Consider the following 17,353-nt stretch of genomic DNA (forward strand, 5'->3'; position numbering starts at 1 on the left):
GAGGCACTCCCATGCTCAGGAACACTCCTGGAAATTTGGGGACTGAGAATTTCTGGCAGAGAACAACTTGTTCAGAGAACTGAGATTGTATAGAGAGGAACAATCAAGAATATAAAGCCAGCCAGGCGTGGTGGTGCACGCTTGTAATCCCAGCATTAGGGAGGCTGAGACCAGAGGATCGCGGTTCACAGACAGCCTCAGCTACTTAGTGAGGCCCTCCGCAACTCAGTGAGACCCGGTTTCAAAATAAAGAATAAAAAATAGGGCCAGGGTTGTAGCTCTGAGGTCAAATGCCCCTGGGTTCCATCCCCAGACCCGGAAAAAAAAAAGTCAAGAGGTCAGGGAGGTTGGCAGTGACCAGACTCTACAAAGCCTCACAGGCCCCAGGAAAAAGTTTAGCTTTCACTCTAACAGCAGTGGAAACCCATTGGGTGTTTGGAGCAGGAATGGCTGTGAGAGCTTAATTTAAGAACACTTAAAAATATGGCTCTTATTAAAAAACCCAGGGGGCCTAGGGCCAAAGATTTCTTTAGCGCGTGGACCAGGAAGCCGGTGGGATGATAGGGCTGGCTGGAAGAGCCTCTGAGGAGCTGAGGTGCTACGCACCAAAGGCATGCTGAGGTAGATGTGCTCAGTCAGAGGCAAAGCTGGCTTCTGCCCCACAGAGAAGCAAGGTGCTACTACTGTGGCTCTTTTCCTCCTCTAGTTAGAAATCATTCTGCACCTGCATTGCGGTGGGCACTCAGACGCTACCCAAGCTCTGAGCTCAGCTTGTTCTGTCTGCTTCTGCTTCTCCTTCTTCCTTTTCTTTTTTTCTGATGTTTACCCTAAGGGACCTCCTGCAGGAACACCTCCATCTCCAGTCAGGAGCCCAGAGAGCCCAGCCAGCATCATGCATCTCTGTGGCTCAAACTTTTACGAGTTAGCATGCAACTTCACAGAACTTGAGTTTTAAACAGTAAATAGCAAATTGAGCAAAGGCATACCTCCTGGAGAATTAGATAATTCTTTTTATTACATGAAATAATTGGATATACTTATCAGAGAGCCAATGATTTGCTTTTTTTTTTTTTTTTTTTTTGCGGGTCTGGGGATGGAACCCAGGGGCATTCGACCTCCGAGCTATAGCCCCTGTCCTATTTTTTATTCTTTATTTTGAAACCGGGTGAGTTGCAGAGGGCTTCACTAAGTAGCTGAGGCTGTCTGCGAACCGCGATCCTCTGGTTTCAGCTTCCCGAATGCTGGGATTACAAGTGTGCGCCACCACGACCGGCTTGCATTGTTTTTATGTTTTAATTTTTCTTAGCACGACAACGTAAGGTTTGCGATCTTTGTTATTCCATGAGTCTTTCTCTCACAGCTTACTAGAGCGTGAGAAGCAATAGAAATGATGGGATGAATTTCTTGATGAGCCCCAGAAATAGGGACTTCTGGAACATCTAGATACCTAGCTTCCTAGAACCTGGCATTTCCTTACTGTTAGCTGAAACTCAAAACCCACAGGAAAGGACTGAACTCCTTGGGGGCTAGAGATAATACATAGCTAATCGGATGACATTTTATCAGCTCCTGGGACCCAAGGACTCACTGCATCTTGGAGTTGGATTTTTCTTTCCTTTTTTTTTTTGTCAGCTGGACCCATGGAATTTTGATATCATTGCATTGAATCTATAGGCCAGTTTGGGGACTGTTGCTGTCTTAATATTAAATATTTCAGAAAATGAACATGAGGTATATGTATTTATTTAGGTCTTCTTAAGTATTTTGCAGTGTTTTGTTTGATTGTTTTTTGCAGTGCTGAGGATCAAACTCAGGGCCTTGTACATTCTAGGCAAGTGATCTACTATAGAACTATACCTTCAACCCTAGCAATCGTATGTATGTATGTATGTATGTATGTATGTATGTATGTATCCCTTGAAATTTTAAATAAATCTCCTTGGTTAAATTTTTTTTTTTTTTATAGAACTTGGAATTGAACCCAGGGGCATTCTACCTCCAAGCTACACCCCAATACCTATTTTTTAAATTTTTGAAACAGGGTCTCACTGTGTTGTGAGGGCCTTAGTAAGTAGTTGAGGCTGGCTGAGAACCTGTGATCCTCTTGTCTCAGCCTCCCAAGTGCTGGGATTATAAGCGTGCACCACCACGCCCAGCTGGTTAAATTTATTTCTAAATATTTTATTCTTTTTGATATGATTGTAAGTAGAATTGTTTTCTTAACCTATTTTCAGGTTGTTAATTGCTAGTGTATAGCAATTGACGTTTGTATACTGATCTTGAATCCTGCATATTCATTGAATTCTTTGCTTAGAGGCACTGCAACATTTATTTCAGTGTGTATGTTCTTTAGGATTTTCTTTATAAGATTATATCTTTTATAAATGGAGATAACATTAACTCTTCCTTTCCAATATAGACACATTTTATTTCTTTTTCTCATCCACTTGCCACGGCTAGGTCTTCCAATGTGATGCTGAATAGGAGTGGCAAGCCTGGACATTCTTTTCTTGTTTTTGATATTAGGGGGCATTTTTAGTCTGTCACCAGCAAGTGTAAAGTTATCCACAGATATCCCTTTATCGAGTTGAGAAAGTTCCCTCCTCTTTCTAGTTAGTTGAATGTTTTCATCATGAAAGGGTACAGGATGGCATCAAATGAGTTTTCATCAACTTAGATGATCATATTTTTCTTTATTCTATTAATATTGTTTATTATATTGATCATATATGTGGAAGCATTTTTGAGATAAATTTCTATTTGTTCATGGTATATGATCTTGGTTTTTTTTTTTATAGTACTGGGGTTTCTGGAAACCCTTCTACCTCTGGGATACACTCCCATACCTATTTTTTATATTTTTATTTGGAAACAGGGTCTCTTAAGCCAGTGCAGCTGGCTTTGAACCTGTGTGGTCTTCTTCTTTTTTTTTTTTTTTTAATTGGTGCACTGTATTCATATATCATAGTGGGATACAAACTTTTGTAGACATACATGCACACATCGCCCAGTCAGCCCCCACCCGATCCCCACCCCATTCTCTCCCCATCCCTCCCTCCCATGCTTGGCTTAGTGGTTGACATCTAGTATTATAGCAATTTATCCAAAATTAAAAATGATAATCTCACATAACAGTTTCATTTGTCTGATACCAAGCTTTTGATGACTTAAAGATAACATTTCAATATTTCTTTTTGCTTTCTTTCTTACCAGAGAATATTTTTTTTTTCTATTTTTTTAGGTGAAACTATCATATATTTATATATTTATTTTTCAGAAAAAAAAATCTATCCTAATATGGAATATGGACTCTAGATACCCAAAACGATCTTGAAAAAGAACAAAGCTAGAAGATATATATTTTCTGATTTCAAACCATATAAAGCTACAATAATTGAAACAGTGTAGTACTATTCTAAAGGCAGATATATAAACCATTGGAGTTAAATACAAGCCTAGAGCTAAATTCTTCCCTATATTGTCAAGTTATTTTTGACAAGGTTTCTACGAACATTTGGTGGTGGAAATAATAATCTTTTAACTAAATATTGTTGAAAAATAATACTTACATGGAAAAGAATAAAATTGGACCCTTACCTAATCCCATATACAAATATTAACTCAAAATAGATAAAAGACCTAAATATAAATCTTAAGACTATAAACTTTTAGGAGAAAATCTGGGTCATAAAACCTCACAATATTGAAATTGGCAGTGATTTCTTGGATATGATTTCAATGGCACAGGCAACAGAAGAGTATACAAACTCCCTAAAAAAAAATTGTATATACAAAGACAATGTAAACAGAGTTAAAAGTTACTAATAGAATTGGATAAAATATTTCCAAATGCTATATCTGAAGGTATATTAATATTCCAACTAGAAATCCTAAAAATTAACAACAATAAAGGCAAACAATACCCTTTAGAGATAGGTACAAGACTAACATAAGTAATGAATCTCCACAGATAACCAATCTTAGTTGACTGTTGGATGGAAAATCTTGTTTCTCTGGTTCTGGTGTGTGTTACCTATTTCTTCTTTGTGGTTAATCTCTTTGAGTATTTTCTCTAGCGCTGGTTTTGAAGACATAAATTCCTTCAGTTTCTGTTTGTCATGGAAGCTTCTTATTTCTCCATCTAATTTGATAGAAAGTTTTGCTGGGTAGGAAATTTTTGGCTAGAAGTTGTTTTCTTTCAGAGTTTGGAATATGTTACTCCAAGCCCTTCTGGCTCTCATGACTTGGTTTGGGAAGTCTGGAGTGATTCTAATTGGTTTGCCTCTGAATGTCACTTGGCCCTTTGTTTTTGTTGCCTTTAAGATTCTCTGCTTGGCTTCCACATTGGTCATTTTGACAATTATGTGGTGTGGGGATCCTCTTCTCTAATCCTGTCTAAAGGGAGTTCTATAAGTTTCCTGGATCTGTGTATCAACCTCTTGCTCTATGTTTGGAAAATTTTCTGCTATTACTTCCTTGAAGAGATTGTTGATCCCTTTGGTTTCACTTTCTTTTCCGTCCTCTATTCCAATTATTCTTAGGTTAGCTCTCTTAAAATGGGCCCATATTTCTTCAATGTCAGATTCCTGCTGTCGGATATTTTTTTCTAGATTAGAAACTATGCGTTCATTTTTGGAATGATCATCTTCTAAGAGCGAGATTCTGTTCTCCATGTGTTCTAATCGGTTGTTTGTGATTTGAATTGAGGCCTTTACTTCATTAATTGCATCTTTTATCTCTTTTTGGCTCTCTCTGAGTTCTTTTCGAAGCACCTCTATTATTTCTAGAGTTATTTTCCTGATTTGATCTTCTATAAATCTCTGAATTTCTGTTTTATCAGGTTCTGATGTTGTGGGGTTGTGGGCATTCATTGCTCCGGTATTATTCCTTTCCCATGATTTCGGAAGTTTGTGCCTTCTCTGGGTTCTTCCCTTGGGTCACTATGATTTCACTTAAGGTGTTCTGGATCTCGAGTCAGTAGTATCTCAGACCCCACTTCTCCTTTACTGGGTTGTATCACAGAGTCTCTGACCCAGAGAGTCAATAGAGGCTGCTTTAGACTGTGGGGGGTGCCAGGTTGCACGTTCTCGTATGGTGTGATATCCTGCCACTGCCACTCCCCCACTGGGTCAAGTCCCAGGGAGTACAGTACTGGGATTTCTCCTCTGTGGCCCGCAATTTGACTCACTGTTCTTGAGTACGCAGATGTAGCAGTAGTGGACTCGGTGAATTCGCTGCTGCTGCCGCCGGTGGCAATATGGCGCCGCTGCTACGCCCTCGGTTGTGAGGCTGGCGTATTTCTTCTTGGTTTTGAGTTCCACTCTGAATCCCTGCAGCGTGTGCTGAGCTCAGCCACTGGGAGCTTTAGATTTTACCTGTGCCGAGAAATCCTGCCTGGCTGTTCCGCAGCAGCTCACCTCAGCTTGCTGTAGCCGTCTGGTGAAGTCGCCGCTGCCGCCAGCAGTATGGCGCTGCTGCCGCGTCCTCGGGCGTGAGGCCGGTGTATCTCCTCTGTGGCTCTGAGCTTTGTTCTCAGTCCGCTTTCTCTCTGGAGCCTGGTGATTTTTTTGTTTCTCTGGTGTTGGTGTTTTCTGGCTATGAAAGGCACTGATTTTGTGGTAATGGAGATTGGTTGTTAGCAGGGCTCTTAAGCCCCGCTTTTCTTGGTCGCCTTCTTCCCGGATAGTCCCTGCGTGGTCTTCTTGTCTCCGCCTCCCAAGCTGGGGATTATAAGCGTGCACCACCACGCCTGGCTTATGATCTTGTTTTAAAAACTAGTTCTGTTGGTGCAGTGTAGCCTCACATTGTAATGTAGTTCAGAGTGTAGGGGCACACATGCACACAGCACTTGGGGAGCTTCCTCCTGCCCCTTCCCCATGCAAACATGTTACTGAGATTGCTACTGGTAATCTCACAGATGTCCATGATATCAATGGAAGTGATTCCTTCACGGATTCCCCCCTCCCTTAGGCCCCCTCCCTCGCTCCACTGGGTTTTCCCCTCCATTATCTAAGGTCCCTCTGGTATCCTGGTTACTCCCTATCTTCCATTTATGAGAGAACACATAGGATTCTTCATTTTCTGTGACTAGCTAATCTCAATTAAACTAATGTTCTCCAGATCCACCCATTTTCCAGAAAATGACATGATTTTGTTCTTCTTTACTACTGAGTAGAATTCCACTGTGTGTATTTCCCATAATTTTGTAATCCATTCATCTGTTGATGGACACTTAGGTTGGTCCCGTAATTTGACTATTATGAATTATGCTGCTATGAAAATGAGTATGCATTAATATATTACTGTAGTTCTCTGGTTTCGATCCCTTTGAGAAGATACCCAGGAGTGGTATACCTGGATCATATGGTGGATCCATTCCTAGTTTTCTGAGGAGTCTCTGCACTGATCTCCATAGTGGCTGCACTATTTCACAATTCCACCAACAACGTATAAGAGTTCTAATTCCTCCATATTCATGCCAGCATTTATTGTTGTTTGGCTTCTTGATAATTGCCATTCTAATTTGGATTAAATGGAATCTGGGTATAGTTTTGTTTTCCAACTCCCTGACTGCTAATGATGTTGAACATTTTTTAATGTATTTATTGACCAGTTGTTTCTCTTCTTTTGTGAAGTGTCTTTTTAGCTTAATTGCCCATTCTTGATTAGGTTATTTGTTATTTTAGTGTTAAGTCTTTTAAGTTCTTTGTATGTTCTAGATATTAATCCTCTATTAGAGGAACAGCTGACAAATATCTTCTCCCATTCTGTAGGCTCTTTCTTTAGATCCTTGATGGCTTTCTTTGCTGAACAGAAACTTTTGAATTTAGTGCCTTCCCAGCTATTAATTTTTGTTTTAATTTCCTGAGTGTGGGGGCCTTATTGAGGAAGTTTCTATCATTGCCTATATTTTGGAGAGTTGGTCCTATCCTCCCTTTCAGTAATTTTAGTCTCTGGTCTAATTTCTAAATCTTTGATCCATCTTGAGTTGACTCTTGTGTAGGGTAAGAGGTTGGGGTTTAATTCAGTAGATAATCAGTTTTCCCAACATCATTTGTTGAACTGGCTGTCTTTTTTTTTGGCACCTTTGTTGAAAATCAAATGACTTTAAGTGTTTGTATTTGTTTCTGTATCTTCTAGTCTGTTCTATTGGTCTATGTGTCTGTTTCATGGTATATAATCTTTAAGATGTCGCTGGATTCAGTTTGCTAGTGTTTTAGTTTTTTTTTTTTTTCTCCTGTGACCAAAATGTGGGACAAGAACAACTTAGAGGAAGAAAAGCTTATTTTAGGGCTCATGGTTTCAGAGTTTAGTCCGTGGTCAGCCAGCTCCAGGCAAACATGGCTTGGCACAGGGAGGCAGAGGAAGAAAAGATACACTCAGATCATAGAAGGGGAGCAGAGAGAGAAAGAGAATGGCTAGGACACAGTCCCTGGTCATGACCCTGGGGATCCACCTCCAGCCATATTCTGCCTCCAAAATGGGCTGCATTATGTAACACATGAGCTTCTCTGGGGGACTTTTAAATCCAAACCATAACAGCAAGTATTTTGCTGAGGATTTATGCATCACCATTCTTAAGGGATAATTGTAGTCCACGTGTGATGTCTTTTTTTTTTTTTCCTGGCTTTGTTGTAAGGATTATGCTGACTTCATAGAACGAGTTAGACAGCATCCTCCTCCCCTTTTAAATTTTGAAAGAGTTTGTGAAGCATTGGTACTAATACTACTAGACAATGCTATAATATCAAACAAATGTTTTTCTTAACCTTTGATAGAATTCACCAGCGATCTTTTTCTTAAGTGTGGCATTGTGTTGTCTTTCAATTACTGATTATAATTCTTTATATGTCAAATATAATCTTTCTTCAGAAAGGTTCTCACATTTAATTAATTAACCAATTAATTAGTTAATTTAGTTTTGACCAGGCTGGCCTCAATTTCCTGACCCTCTTACCTTTGCACCCCAAGTAGCTGGAATTACTAGAGTGCGCCACCACGTCTGGCTGTGTTATAGGTCTTTGTATTTTCAATTTCTTTTTGAGTCAGTCTTAGGAATTTGTACATTTTTAGGAATTTGTCCAATTGTTCTAGATTACCTGTTTTGTAGGCACATGATTTTTATAGTATTCTCTTTTTAGCTTTTTTTATATATACATACATACATACAGTTGGTCCTATGTATCTGCAGATTCAACTAAACTCAGAATGAAAATATGAAGGAAAAAAGTGCATTTGAACTGACCATGTACAAATTTTTTTCTTGTCATTATTCTTCAAACAATACAGTATAACAACTATTTGTATAGCATTTATATTATGTTAAATATTATAAGTAATGTAGAGATGACAAACTATAGGAGATGATGTGCATGGATTTTATAGAAATATGATGCTGTTTTGTATAAGAGACTTGAACTTTCCTAAGTTTAGGTATCAGCAGGGATTCTGAAACCCATCCTCTTAGATACCAGATGAAATGATTGTATATCACAGACATTCTCTGCCTCTATTTACAATTAAAGCTTCTTTACTTCTATCTCCTTCCCTTATTTGTTTTTTTTCCAATGCATGTATTATTTGTTACCTTACCTTATATAGTCTTTTTTTTCGCAGTACTGGGTTGCAGAGACATTCTATCTCCAAGCAACAGACACATCAACACCCACAGACCTATTTTTTTATTCTTTATGTTGAAACAGGGTCTCACTAAGTTGCAGAAGGCCTCACTAAGTATCTGAGGCTGGTCTCAAATCCCAGTTCTCCTGTCTCAGCCTCCCAAGTACTGGGATTACAAGCATGCGCCACCAAGCCTGGCTACATGCTTTATCTTTTGCTTATTTGTTTACTGTCTTTTTGTTTATGGCTGTGGCTCTAGTACTCAGACTTACTCTCTGAATTGCTGTCAGTCTGTTTCTTCTTCATCCTCACTAGCTGATCTTAAGTGAGTATGTCAGAATTCTCTAATACATACCACAGTATCAGGCAATTTTATCTTATGGCAAAAATCAACCTGGACATTCACTCAAACACAACTTCTCTGGGCTGGTCTAAAATATTCTGAATTTCTAGGGCTGCAGAGAGTGGCATCTCTGCTGTAACAAGCATCCGGGTCCTGTGGCCTTCTACCCCAGGACCCTTTAACTCTCTTGGCCCTGCAGACTGCCCAAGCTCTTCACCTCCTGCTCCTGGCCCTACAGCCCTGCACTCTCTAGCCCAGCCCTCCAGCCCCTCCTCCACTCAGGAGGCCAATAGAATCTTTTTCAAAAACATAAATCCGAGGCTGGGGGTGGTGGCCCATGCACTCTTGTAATCCCAGCATTAGGGAGGCAGAGACCCTGGAAGATTGCAGCTCCTAGCAACCTCAGCTACTTAGCAAGTCTCTTTGCAAATTAGTGAGACATTGTTTCAAAAAATAAAAATACTAAAAAATAGGGCTGGGAATGTAGCTCAGAGGTACAATACCCCTGGGTTCCATTTCCAGTACCAAAATAAATAAATAAATAAATAAACCCGTCCCTGTTTTTTCCCCCATGAAACCATTCTGTGCTTCACTTACGGAAAAGAGCAGAACTTCGGATAGGAGGGCCCACCACATTCACATCTGCAAAGGGATATGCTCATTGGAATTTTAGCACTTCATCAGAAATCCTTCTAGCCAAAGATAAACTCTTCAGGAACTAGCTATTGGCCACTTGGTGAATGAGCCATTTCGGGAACTGGCCACCCTGTGAACTGGTCTGATAGGCCCAGGAGTCAGTAAAAGAGGGGACACGTGGATCTGCAGGTAGAGAAGTCACAAGGGCCTTGCGTTTGCCCTGGGCGTGAAGTGGGAGAGACCAGGTGGGTTTTGCTGGGGCTTTGCAGAGTGGAAGGGGAAGAGGAAGGGTCCTTACCCTGGCATTGTCAGTAGGTTCTTTTCCATCTCCCAGGTATTCTGGTTGGATTTAAAGTTTGCCTTTGCTCTAGAGATGACCATGGACTCCCAGGTGGGCAGTCACTCAGAGGCCGGTGGCCTGTGAGTAGGAAACTCATCAAGGTATAGGCCTACCGAGCTTCAGAAGGTTCTGGTGCACAGGGGTGGAGGAAAGGCCTGTCTGTGCTCAGTGTCTGCCCTGGGAGCATGCATTTCCCTGCCTGCCTTTTAAATGGCCAATTACTGAACTCACCTCCCGGATGGAATAATATTTGTCTTTACAATGCAGAAAACTTGGGACGGTGTCTTGAGCAAGGCCACGGCCCCGCCTTTCCTAGGACCTGGCCGGCCAGCCCCGCTCCAGCAACGGGATCTGGGGCCAGCGTCTTCCTGGCCCGGTGCCTCCAGCCAGGTGCCCTCCGGCGTCAAAGGGCCTCCTCTCCCTGCGGCTCGGCCGGCGCCAGCGCGCCCCCGCGCGGCCGCCTGGGAGAAGTTCACCTGCTCTGAGGCCAAATCTGGTTTTGATTGAATTCGATTAAGTCAGGGGCTTAGCGAGTCTGGCCGGCAGCGAGACTTGGTCCTGGGCCCTTCAGGGGCTATAAACAAGAACTTTTGGCACGTGGTGTGGGGGTAGGGGCGCGCGGAGACAGATAAATACAAAGATGGGGTTAAGAGTTAAGATTGGAGCCAGACTGTCTAAGCTACCCTCCCTGCCACTATCAGGACATGAAGGACTTTGGGCAAGTCGTTAAACTTCCTAAATCATGGTCCCGGTGACCTCCAACTGGCAGTCCTGCTTACCTTCTCGGGAAGTGCTGTTGCGAGCTGAAAGGGAACATCCAAACCTCTCTGCCTCATGCCAGGCAAGAACACAAGAGTGGACCTCATTGATTTTATTGTTTTTAATACTCTCATCACAGTGGTCCTGATAGTACATTTTTAGAGATCCAGGACACACTCCTTCCCTTCGTCTATCCCTTGTGACTAATATTAAACTTCATATTTTTGTAAAAGTAAAGAGGAGAGAAGAAGAGTGTTATCAGGTTCTCTTACAAATAACTCACTTTCAGTTCCTCCCAGATTCAATTGGTTTTGGGGTGCATGACATCAGAGAGCTCACATTCCACTTAAGAATGGGCAGGCCAGCCGGGCGTGGTGGCGCACTCTTGTAATCCCTGCGCTTGGGAGGCTGAGACAGGAGGATCGCACTGGTTCGAAGTCAGCCTCAGCTACTTAGTGAGGCTCTCAGCAACTTAGTGAGTCCCTGTTTCCAAATAAAATATAAAATAGGTCTGGGAGTATAGCCCGGAAGTAGAAAGCCTCTGGGTTCCAACCCCAGTACCAAAAAAAAAAAAAAAAAAAAAAAAAAAAGAATGGGCAGGCCGTTGGAGCAGACAATTTCTTGCTGGGCTAGGGGCTATTCTGAGCATTGCAGGATGTTCAATCCCACCCCATTTGGGACATGGATCTGTGTTGTGTGTGTGCGTGGGTGTGGGGGGAGGCCCCCAGTTGGAACCTCTGGGAGATCAGCTAGTTACTCCCAGCCAACAAAGGCAGGAAAGCTCACTTTATCCTAGGACAGGGATTCTAGAATGGTATGTAGCCCCTCTTCCCACAAAAACAGCCCTGGCTGTGATGTGGGAAAGGTTCCCCAGGACCCCCGCAGAGCTGGAATTTGAAGCAAAGGAAGTGGGAATTGAAAGCTGTTCCCAGGAGCCACAGTTCTGCTGCCCATAGAAGCCCCATGACAATCCTCGGAATCTTATTAGAACATGGTCGGTTTATAAAAGATGCCTATTGTGCTCATTGTAAAAGGAACATTATGATATTAAAGGAAAATTAGTTTCTTTAAGTGCCACAAGAATCTCACCATCTTGGCACACTTCGGCTTTTATTTATTTTTTGCAGGTTTCTTGTCCTTGGTGAACTACAGCTCAAGGGCCAGATCTGATTGGCTGCTGGTTTTTTCATAAATAAAGTTTTATTGGCACACGGCCATATTCATTCATTTACATTATTATCTGCGTCTGCTTTTGCTTTACAGCGGCAGACCTAAATAGTTGTGACAAGGGAGTGTGTGGCTTCCAGAGCTTACATTTTTTACAATTGAGCCCTTTACTGAAAAAGTCTGCCCACCTCTGATACATGCGCACATTGTCCACAAAGCATCAATTGTAGTATACTCTTTTGATATAGCCCATAACAAATTTAAGGTGATTCAGGTAATAGGTTGCAGGGCTTTCTTGCTGGTAAAATTCCTTCACAGTCACCATTTCACAGGAGTACTGCAGATCCTGCAGGAGGGAGGTATTGTTACTTTTCTCAAGACCAGAGCACACCAAGATGGCTAAGATGGGTGACTTGAATGCCCAAGGTTGCAATCAGTAGAAATCACAGCTGAGACTCAAGCTGGGGAGCCCCGCCACCCCCGAAGCTGTGAGTCTGCTGCATGTATACGACAATAGGCAGGTTCACTGAAGGTTGTTTTTAAAAGTTAGTTTTTTCTAAGCATGCAGCTCCACAGGACCAATGCAGGTTGAAGCCACCATTTGTTTGCTTGTTGGTTGGTCTGATTGGATTGCTGGCATGGTAGCCAAATTTAGAAGTTTTCCCAAACCAAGATATTATTTTTTTCTTTCTCATATCAAGGTAAATATGACATTTGCCCATCAGCGTTTGTAACTATCAATGCCAAGTCACATGATTCCAGGAGAACAAACCAGGCTTGTAGCCTCCCAAAGTAAGATAGGATACATGGGATGGCAGAGCAGGGTCATTGGCGAAATTTCTTTTGCTTTGGGGCAAACCTAACTCAGATGAGGTATTAGAACCTGAGGCTGATGTTATAATGTTATATTGAAAAAAGATAAAATATTCTGTGGTCAAATAAATTTGGGAAACCCTTATTATTATTAATATATTAATTAATTTTATTATTAATATATTAATTATTATTAACATATCTTATTAATCAAAGATAAAAAGGTTACTGCTGCAGGACTTCTCAGAGCCTTTACCATACAAATGTGCTTGTGACTTTTATATGCAGCACTTTGTGCTTGTGCAAGATATGTAGCACTTTGTAGTTTCGCTGGATGGTGGTTATCCTCATTTGCAAAAACTTCTGTAAGCCAACTTAATTTTGCTATGTTTTAGATGTGTCCATTATAAGTTCATGTGTTGGAAACTTAATCCCCAAATTCACCTGTTGAAATCCCTCCTATATATTTATTAACTAGGATTTGGTGGCTGGTGTCAAAATGCAACTCAAACTCTCTTAAGAAAAAAGGGGACTGCACTGGCACACGAGTCAGAAGAGCCAGACCTCAGGAAGGGCAGCTTCTCTGCTAGGGTGAGGAGCAGCCAGACCAGGGCACGGAACGTTCCAGAACACTTATGCCTCAAGCCTTGGCTTTTCTCTCCAAGTAGCTCCATTTTCTCTTAATGCAGAATGGTCTCCTGAAGTAGGACACGCAGTGCCATGAGAGTTTTAAGGTCACAGTTTCAGCCACCAGAGGGTGGATGACATGGATGTTGTCAGATCACAAGATTGAATCCCCGGGAAGGGATTCCTTGGCCCAACGGAGTCAGATCACCACCTTGGAGTCTATCAGCTATGACCAGGGTGGGAGGGGTAGAGTCACTGGGCATTAACAGGGAGGGCGTCAAATTGGTCATGGGAGAGAGGAAATTTCCAGAAAGACAGAAAGTTCCATGTATCCATGGGAGCAAGTGCTGGCCAAATGGATCTCTCAGTCAAATGCTAACCTGGCTTGTACTTTACCAATGAAAGTTAATCATATAGGATAATAAATTTCTATTCCACTGAAGTTAAAAATTCTCTTTCTCATAAAAATTCCAGTAAAGGGTAGTATTTAAGGGGGGTAATATTAGAGTCACCTCATAGAACTCATGAGATAATTAAATGGCACATGTGGGCCAGGTGCTGTGTGCACAGTGAGCGCTCAGTCAGCGTTAGCTGGGGACCCGGTAACTGAGAGTCCTGAGGTGTGTGCGGGAAGCTCTGGACACATGGGTGTCTTTCCCTGGGCCTCCTAGCTTGGGTGGAAGTTGGCAGCAGGACCAGCTTCCGTGGCAGCTGGTGGGGCTGGGTGTCTCTGTGGGGTACAGATCGTCTGAGCTCCCCCTCCCCCCAGAGATGGAAGAGTGAAGCCACAGCGTTGTCCTATGCAGGATCAGATTTTCTGCCATTACCCCAAAACCTCCACATGAAAGTAGATTTGTTTCCTGGGACAACCTCATTTCCGTAGCAAAGGTCTAATTTTCCCAGGAAGTGGTTCATTTCATCAAACCCAAAAATGATTTCAGCTGTCTCAGGCAATAGGCTCTCCCAGCCCCGACGTCCACATCCCTGGCACTTCCTGGAAACGCGGACAGATGACTGCGTAGGGCGTCTCCACCCTGTCCCGGATTTTTGAGACCAAAAATGACCTGTGGCCATGAGGCTGGCCGTGACTGTGAGCAGTGCCAAGCATACCTAAACCCACTGGTGTTCCAAGAAGGAATGCGTAAAGAGGCATATGTTTTTCATAACAGACAAGAAATTCTGATTCATTAGAAGGGTCAGAATTGTGCACAAGTGAAAGCTACTCCCAAGGAGCCCGGCCTTGGTTCTGGCTGTGGCCATGCTGGCCAGCCGGCCCCCAGCGAATGAGCTCGCCTCTTGGCCTGGACTTGCTTCTCTTCTCTCTGCAGTGGAGCTGAAGTGAAGCCAGGTCGGGTGGCCTAGCACTGCCCGACCACTGCAGCTTCTCCAGCCTCTTGGTGGACGGGAGGACCAGAGAGAGAACTGCCACCCTCTGCCGGCCCATGTCAATCAACAGTCAAATTGTTCCTTACGCACCACTTTTCTTTAATCAGGCTGTTCTTCATTGGAGCTGTTTTAATTAAGGGTCCGCTGTCAACACAAAACATATGTTCTGAAGTCTTGCTTTGGTTACTAATGATGCCCGGGATTATTAAGTCTGGAAGGAATTTCCAGCTCGGCTTGGTGTTTCCTCCCCACCCCCAGTCCCTCAGCCCACACTCCTGTCGCATCTCAGCTTTCACCCGCATACCCTCATTCCTTGGCATTGTTACCCGCTTGGAAGCTGACCTAGAAAAGCAATCTGTTCAAGTTGATATTCAGAGCATAATATCTCGCAAGATGGTTCGACCATCTCCTGTTCTTATTGACAGTCTTCCCCTTGAGAACCCGGCTAAATTCCTTAAAAATGTTACATACACACACACACACACACACACACACACACACACATACACACTCATGTGCGCGTGCGCACCCCACACATAGAGCCTTGCGTCACTTAGCAATGGGTATGTATTCTGGGGAATGCTTCCTCCGCTGATTTTGCGGTGCCAGCCTTGTAGTGAGTACCTGCATAAACCTAGGTGATAGAGCCTGCTGCGGGCCTAGGCAACATGGTCTCTCACTGGTAGAATTAGCAGTCCACTTTGTATGCTTGAGGATCATGACGCACAAGCCAACGCAAGATTAAACCAAGCAAAAGAGAAAAAGACAAAGAATAGCAGTAAGCACAAGATGCGTGAGGCCTTTGCCAGTGTGAGACAGCACTGTCTCAGAGTCAACATTTTAAAATAAGTAATCGTTTTTAAGTCCGTCCGTCCGTCCTTCCTTCCTTCCGTTTTTTGTGGTACTGGGATTGAGCTCAGGGGCATTCTAACTTAGAGTCATACCCCCAGACCTATCTTATTTTTTATTCTGAAACAGGATCTCACTAAGTTGCAGAGGGCCTTGCTAAGTTGCTGAGACTGGCTGCAAACTTTCAATCTTCCTCTCTCAGCCTCCTAAACAATGGGATTACAACTGTGCGCCACTATATCCAGAAAGTAGTACATTCTAACTAACAATAGATAGTATAGCAAGTGTATAAATCACTAACACAGTCATTTATCAAGTATTGTGTATTTGATAACTGTATGTGCTATACTTTGATGTGACTGTTAGCACAGAAAGTTTGTTTACACCAGTGATACTGAGTTTGCTACTGGGTGCTTATCTTTCTTTGTGTTTGTGGTACTGGGGATAGAACTTAGGGGCATTCTACCCTGAGCTACACCCCCAGCCCTATTTTTTATTCCATATTTTGAAACAAGGTCTTACTAAGTAGCTGAGGCAGTCCACTAACCACGATCCTCCTGTCTCAGCCTCCCAAATGCTGGGATTACAAGCATGTGCCATCACACCAGCATTACTGGGTGCTTTATCTTTGTAATTGAAGAATGAAATCCACAGACACCAGGTAAGTGAAAGTAGAAAGTTTATTCTGAAGGGGCAAGCGAGCAGAGGGGTATATCACCCCTTGGGTCTTGGCTGACTCCAGAATCCACCGGGGCCTTCTGGCACTGCCCGAGCATAGCCCCAGCCATCAATTGTACATCAGCTTTCCCCAAAGTCCACTTGATCCACCAAAGGGAAGCAGGGTCAAAGCTCCCATGCAGGGAAGGATCCCAAGAAGGTAGCTGATATTGGTGCTAAGCATAGGCCCCTTTGTATAGACACTAACCAATGAATAAAGTCCCCATTTTTATCATTTTTTTGCTTAGTCTTCTATGGCCTTTAATTCTTTGAAGTCATGAGCTTGTTCTGCATGTATGTTCCCAGGTCTATATGTAGCAACAGCCCAGAGGTCTAAGCTTGGTGCACAGAGATTTTTGGTTTCTGACATCATGGCTCTACTCCACATTTAACTGTTTCTTTTCAGGTTCGATGAACAACATACAAAACAAAACAAAACAAAAAACCTTTCCTCTTGGGGAGGGAGGGGTCTTGATTTTGTTTTTATTAACCTTTACCTCCTAGGACTCTTGTTCCTTCACTGCCTACCCAGTACCTAACTTTTCACCAACATCCCCCAAAACATACCAGTAATGCCATGTGCTACCATGTTACAATGCTAGTGTCCCCAGGAGATAGGATTTTTTCAACTCCATTGTAATTTATTGCACCACCATTGTATGCATGGTCTGTTGTTGACCCCCCCCCCAACACACATGTCATATTTTCTTTACTTTTTTTCTTATGGATTTCTTATGGATTTTTTCTGTTGGCTGAGATCAGCTCCTTCTCAATTGTCCCAAGGGTGACAAGCAGCCTTGTACACTGGCCCTCTTTACACCATCTCCTGCTATTTACATCCTGTATCTTCTCCTCCCACTGAGCATAGACTAGACCTAGTGATTTGTTTCTAATCAATAAAATTCAGCCAAAATAATGATGTCATTTCCAAGGTTAGGTTATAAAGACTGTAACTTCTGTCCTGCTGTTACTTTTCTGGAGTCAGCTGTCACGCAGAGACCTATATGGCCAGGTACCAGGGAGGGCCTTAGCTCAATGGCCACATAAAATTTTATAACTCTATGGTGTTCTATCTATAACTGAGCTGGAAGGTGTCT

Source organism: Muscardinus avellanarius (assembly GCF_963383645.1).
Source record: "Muscardinus avellanarius genome assembly, chromosome: 7".
Lineage (NCBI taxonomy): Eukaryota > Metazoa > Chordata > Mammalia > Rodentia > Gliridae > Muscardinus > Muscardinus avellanarius.